Below are 7482 nucleotides of genomic sequence, written 5' to 3'. Positions count from 1 at the left end.
AGAAGAAGGCAGAATTTGTGAAGAAATTCCATGAGAGGGCCCGACTCAACATAGAAAGGAGGACTGAACAATACCTTAAGCAGGCTAACAAGGGTCTTCACAAGCAGGTTTTTGCACCAGGTGATTGGGTATGGTTACACATGAGGAAAGAGAGATTTCCAACACAAAGGCGTTCTAAATTGCTGCCTCGCGGAGATGGTCCATTTCAAGTACTTGAACGGATCAATGACAATGCCTACAAACTCGATTTGCCAGGTGAATATAATGTTAGTGCTACATTTAATGTTTCTGATTTAAGTCCATTTGATACAGGTGAAGATTTGAGGACAAATCCTTCTAAAGAAGGGGGGAATGATGAGGACATCAAGGACCAAGTATCAAGTCCAATTCCAGTGGGTCCAGTGACTAGGGCACGAGCTAAGAGATTCAAGGAAGAGCTTAAGAGCCTAGTACACAAAGTCTTAAATCAAGAAGAGACGGCGGTCAACACGGAAGGAGAACAAAGATTGGTCATACTCATCAAAGTGGACTGAAGGAAGAGCTTCATTATATGTGTCACGTTTTATTTATCTTTATGTGTCACATTTCATTTATATGTGTCAAGTTCTTTTGTGTGGGAGTTACAAGAGTGTTGTCAAAAGGTCTTCATTATGGAGCTTTCATTATGAAGACCAAGAGTCTTATTTAGTATGCTTTTATTGAAAAGACCAAAGGTCTTAGGTGTGTTAATGTTGAAGTCCAAAGGTCTTGTAGGTGTCATTTTCGTCCTATAAAAGGGACTACCTTTCCATTGTAAAAATCAGATTATCATATATGCAAATTGTGAGTTTTTATCTTCTAGAGTTCTTGAAGAAACTTGTGAACTTATCAAGGAGGTATCCTTGTGGCGTTCAACTTGACTTATCAAACGGATTTCCATCCCCATTTGTGGCGTCTTCCTTATACCAAGGTTCGTGCTTCGCTAAGCATTGGGTCGAGGTTCCATTCCAACATCGTTTGTTCTTAGTGGCTGTTCCATATTTGGTGTCGGGTTTCATCACAAGTTGGTGTGGTTCGTATCACTTGATCTGAAGATCAAGACATCAGATTTACCTATTTGCACAGTTTGTTTTATATTAGTGCAAGTGGGAGTTTGTTGGGTTTTATGCCCTAAATAAAACTCTTTACAATCTGATTAGTTATCAATATAAGAAATTTGAAGTGATTGATGTTTGCATGAATTTTACATGCTAATGGTTTAATATGTTTATTACATTCATACACACAGAATCAGTTAAATCCAGATCATATGTTTATTCACAATTACAGTATCGTCAACACAGTGGAATGTGATTGTGATCATATGAATCAAAAGTTTTGGTCCCTGTTTCATCAGTGTTATTGGATTTACACTGATGTGATAATCAGCGATGATGTTTACTTACACTTGGAGTAAGTGTTATGTTCTTTCCAGGACATTAGTAAAGTATACTAGTTTCGAATGTATGGAGTATACATTGGACTGGACCGATATTGCAACTAAGTTAAGATATTACAAACTTACAGTTACACATATCTTTCCAAGTCAATATCAGTAGTTGATCTTAAGATTAAAAGAATCTAAATCCTGATATGCTTGGGCTCAACTCAGGAGTGCTATTCATGTTCTTTGATTTATTAGTTAAGCCTACTTTTGGGTCAGGGTGATACGTATATTTTGGGAACATGATAGTATGATTGAGTGGGAGTGCTGAACATAAATATGGAATCTATAGCTTCTACTGGTGTATAGAAGTCAAGTGATGATTCCCTTCGAGCTTAGCAAATAGAAGTAAATGGATGAGCTCTTGTTTAACTGACTAATTATTAGATCACTAAACACCATTTACAGGTAGCTAAGTGTTTTAAGGGGCAAAATACATTGAGGGGTGAGAACGGTAAAGAAATCCCATCTCGATGTAGATCATCTATATAGAGGATCTTTAAATCACAATAAGATTATAACAATGGTTAAATGAGATAGTATATTGATATCGTGGAACATACAATATGCTCTATATAAGTTTGAGAGTGCAATTCTAAGTTCTAAGAGTGGATTCAACGAAGAATTAATAAGTAGGAATTTACTTGGTAAATTTGGTTCACTTATTGGAAGCTCAACATATAGATCCATGGTCCCCATTCTAGTTGAGAACATTCTGCTTGTAAGACTCATTAATTGATTCGTGATTGATCAATTATAATTCTAAAGTTAGACTATGTCTAATTTTATGAATTTTCACTAAGCAGGGGTGAAATTGTAAAGAAAAGAGTTTCTAGGTTTATTTATTTATTAATGGACTTTATATGTCTAATAACTAATTAAATTAAACGACAATATTATTTAATATTCTATTTTAGTTATTAAATAATTAGTTTTGGTATTTAAAAGGTTAGAATTGGAAAATTGGCGTTTTTGAGAAAATAGAGATAAAATTTGATAAAACTGCAAAATTAAGTGAGGCCCAATAACACACCATGGCCGGCCCCTTAAATAGGTTTTTCAAATTAATATTTTCATTATTTTAATGCCAAATAATTCCTAACCTAAACCTAATAGTTGCCTATAAATAGAAAGTGATGGCTCAGTCACATACAATGCTTTCATTAGTAATCTGACAGAAATTTCTCCCTTCAGAAAAACTGAGCCTTCCCCACTTTCTATACCTGGCGGAAATCCCTCTCTCTTTTCTCCTTCATCAATTTCGTGACCCTAGTGAAAGAGTAAGTGCCCACACACAGCAAGCAGTAACTCAATCATAGATTGGAAGACTGTGAAGGATCAAACTTGAAGAAGAAGGACATTCGGGCTCAGATCTTGATTATACTCTGCTGCAGAAAGGATACAAGGGTTAGAGATCTGAGTGGAAGGAGACATTAATTGCGCTGCATCAATGTAAGGTTTTCTTAACTTTATATGTGTTTAATTTATCGTTTTAGAAAGTTCATATTTAGGGTGTTTAAACAACATACTTGTGATTAGATCTAAGATCCTAATAAAATAATTTCCAACAGCAACAAGGTTAGCTGGATAGTTGGATGTCGGATTTATTTAATTTTAAATAAATAAATTTCGAAAAAAATAATTAAATAAAAAAAATATTTAATTTTTCAAAATTTTTTTAAAAAAATATATATATTTCGAAGTTAATTTAAAATTAAACCTACAATTTTGAAAAATTAGGTTTCAACTAACCAAAATATCATTTCAAAATTTGTTAACTACTTTTAAAAAATTTAATGTTATTTTATAAATAAAAATTAAAAAAGATAAATAAATATCTTTTTCAGATTTTATGATTTAATTTAAATAAATAAAATAACAAAATTTAAAAGTTAGCTAAATATCTTACTTCTCTTTAAAATTACATGATTATAGTTATATTATTTTAAATTTAAATAAGGTCAAATTATTTAAAAAAAAATATTTAATTTAAAAATTTTAAAATCTGACCTTAAATTTAAAGATAAGATATAATCAAATTTAAAAATAAGATAGATAATTAAGCAAAAAAGATAGATATTTACTATTTTCAAATTCAAATAACACTAATATCATGAATAAATTTAAAAAAATTAATTAATTTAATTATGATATTTAGAATTGAATTAGGAATAGTAAATCTTTAAATACAAAACTATACAAAAAATCGGAAGTTAAATCCATGAAATAGCATGAAAAATCGAAGAAAAACGAAAAAATGCGAGTTGTACGGACAATATGCTGTGCATACTTGTCCGCGCGCGCAGGGGATTGCTCAGCCGAAGTTTCTCGTCGCAGGGAGGGATCCAGCAGGATTTCCGCGCGCGGAAGCTGGATTTCAGACACGAAACCGTGTCTGAACGCGTGCTGTCCGAAGGTTGCCCTTCGTCCGCGCGCGCGTGTGGTGATGCACGATTCCTGATTTTTTTTGAAACTTCAAAAAATCATAACTAATTCAAATAAAATCGAAATTGAGTTTTATAAAAAAGTAAATTGCTTAATTTTTTCCATACTATCCAATAAAAATAATTCCAGAAACAGATATTCAATTATTTTTCACGAAAATTCACAAATATCAATCAATCATCAAACAACACTCAAAACAACATGATACCATCCAAAACATCAAACAATCGTTTTAAGTCCAAATTTCTTGCAAGCAAATCAATTACCATGGCTCTGAGGCCAGTTGTTGGAAATTATTTTACCAGGATCTTAGATCTACTCACAAGTATGTTGATTAACACCCTAAATATGAAATTCTAAAACGATTATAAAATAAACACATATAAAGTATTAGAAACCTTACATTGGGTGCAGCGGAATAATATGACTCCTTCCGTTAAGATCTGTAACCCTTGTATCCTTTCTGTCGCAGAGTATTATCAAGATCTGAACCTGGATCTCTTTCTCTCCTTCTTTAGTGCTGAAACTCCTTCTTGCTAAAAGTCTTTCTTCACGATCTTCCTCATTATGGTTGAGGTATCACTTGCTGTGTGTGGGCACAACTCTACTCACTAAGTATTTCGAAATCTTAAGGAAGAAGAGAGAGAGGGAGTGGGCGGCCAGATATAGAGAGAGAAGGCTCAAGTTTTTCTGAATGAAAAGTGTAATTTTCCTGACGCCTTCACTATCTATTTATAGCATTCCACTAGGGTTAGGTTTGAATTATTTGGCATTAAAATAATGAAAATATTAGAGGTAAAACCCTACAAAAGTGGCTGGCCCTTGGCAATATGGAATTGGGCCTCACTTTTTGCAATTTTGCAGTTTTAACATTTTTTGCATCTGATTTTCTCAAAAACGACAATTTTCTAATTCAACCATTTAAATGCCAATTCTAACTATTTAATAACTATAAATAATTATTAAATAATATTGTCATTTATCATATTTATTAATTGAACCATACAAAGTATCATAATTAACAAATATGCCCCTAAATCTCTTTCTTTACAATTTCGCCCTTACTTAGTGAAAAATTCACAAATAGACATAATCTAATTTGAGAATTATAATTGATTAATCAAAACAAATTATATGAGTCTTACAAGCAATATTATCTCAGCTAGTGGGGGGACCATGGGTCTATATAACCGAGCTTCCAATAAGCAGATCAAGAATTTATAACCTAAATTCACTGACTTATTAATTCTTCATTGAATCCACGCATAGAACTTAGAATTGCACTCTCAGTATATAGAATGCTCTATATGTTCCACCATATAGACACATCATTAGTTATCCATTGTTATAATCCTAATTTGATCAATGATCCTCTATATGAATGATTTACACTGTAAAGGGATTAGATTACCGTTACACCCTACTATGTATTTTATCCTCAAAACACTTGACCCCGTATAAATGATATTTCAGCTTATGTGAAATGAGTACCCCACCATTTATTTTTATTTGGCCAAGCTCGGAGGAGATAATCCTTTATTTACTATTTGCTAGATAGAAGCTATAGATTCCATGTTTATGTTAGGACTCCCACTCAATTGCACTACCGTTTTCTCAAAATGTACATATCACCCTGACCTAAAAGTAGGCTTAACTAACAAATAAAAAAACACGAATAGCCTCCTGAGATTGAGCCTAATCATAACAGGATTAAGATCATTTGATCTAGGATCAACTAGGCGATATTGATTTGAATAGATATTACGGTAAGTTTAATAAATCTAAGTCAAAGTTCAATATCAGTCCCTTCCGATGCATACTCCATGCACCCAACCTGAGCTTTACTTTAACCAATGCCCTGGAAAGAACATAGCATTTCTCCAAATGCAAGTAAACTCTTGTTGTAGATTATCATATCAGTAAAACCTTGTGTCTGATAAATCTAGGAAACTTTATTCACATAGTCAAGTTTACTTTCCAAAGTGTTGACAAAACAATAAACAGGATCAAGTATGTGAAAAGGGTTTCAGATGAATTTATAAATCAAATAGACAAGCAATTGATAAGGTGAACCAAAGCATACACAAATGAATGAAAAATACTTCTGTTTCTTTATTGATGTTGAATAAAATAGATTACATTGAAATGGAGTTTTATTTAGGGCATAAAACCCAACAACCCAAACTCAGACCAAGACTCGAACTCCGACCCGAGCTCAAACCCAAACTCGAACTCAGAATCGCAAATGGAACTAGAACAAAACTAGGACTAGGACCAGGACCAGGACCTAAACCCAAACCCGAACCCAGATCAAAACCCAGACAGAGACCGAAACCTGAACCGAGACTAGGACTCGAACCCGAACCTAGACCGGGACCAAAACCCACACAATAACCGGGACCTGGACCCAGAATAAGGATACAGACCTGGGAAACAGAACTAGGACCAGGACCTAGTACCCGACACAGACCCGAACTTGAACCTAGGACCCAACTCGTGACTCGGCACCAGAAAATAAAACCAGACTGGGACTCGAGATTGGGATTCGAATCTGGACCCAGGGCTTGGACAAAACCCGTAATCGGTGTCTGGATTTGGGACCTAGCCCTGGACCCAAACCCTGACAACACTACTACAAAAAGTAGTATTTTTGTCAGTTTTTTAGTGACATATAATGATTTTGCGTCGGTCTACAAAACCGACGTATAACATATTAAAACTAACGCAAAAATTAATTTTCTTCATTTTAAAACCGACCCAAAAAATTAAATGTTCTTTATAACATATTGCGTCAGTTTTGAATTGACACAAAATATTTATACCGTCGGTTCTTAAATGACACATAACTTGTTGCAAAATATTTTTTTTCACCTATTGCGTTAGTTATAAAATGAAGCAAAAGTGTACATAAGGTAAAATTGCAAATTTCCATACAACTTTTTTCTACCTGTATTTTAAGATTTTATAATCATTAACTATAAAAGTAACTGTAACTAAATACATAATCTAAAAAAAAGTTAAAAAAATTATAATTAAATGAGGCATGTAATCACTAAATAAGTTAGAAAAATTATCTGCAAAAAATTAACCAGCTGAACTTTACATTAATACATCAAATTATACAGTAACTTGATTACACAAAGGTATTGTCATAATTAAAATGTTAATTTTAAGATAATAAACCTACATAACAAAGTGTAAACAAAAGTTAGTGATAAAAAGTTACAACATTGAGTAAAACTGAAACAATATAAAAAAAGAAAAATAAATAAATAAATACCAATACTGTAAAAAATACTTTAGTACATGAAGAATATAATATACAAAGTCCAAAACACACCAAGGCAACTGATAACTGTACACATATATACTACTATAATAATTTTTTTTTGCTAATATATTTGGTATATACATCTTTTATGCAAAGTAATTAGTATATTAATTTACCTATAGCTGCTCTTCCAATCTCTTTTGTACTTCAATTTGATGCTTTAGTGTTTCTGTAATTGGGATGTCACTGCTTTATGAAAATAGTAATTAGTATCACAAAATTTCAAAGAAGATAATCATGCAAC

Source organism: Cannabis sativa, chromosome 3 (assembly GCF_029168945.1).
Source record: "Cannabis sativa cultivar Pink pepper isolate KNU-18-1 chromosome 3, ASM2916894v1, whole genome shotgun sequence".
NCBI classification, from domain to species: Eukaryota; Viridiplantae; Streptophyta; class Magnoliopsida; order Rosales; family Cannabaceae; genus Cannabis; species Cannabis sativa.
This window is presented reverse-complemented; position numbering follows the sequence as displayed.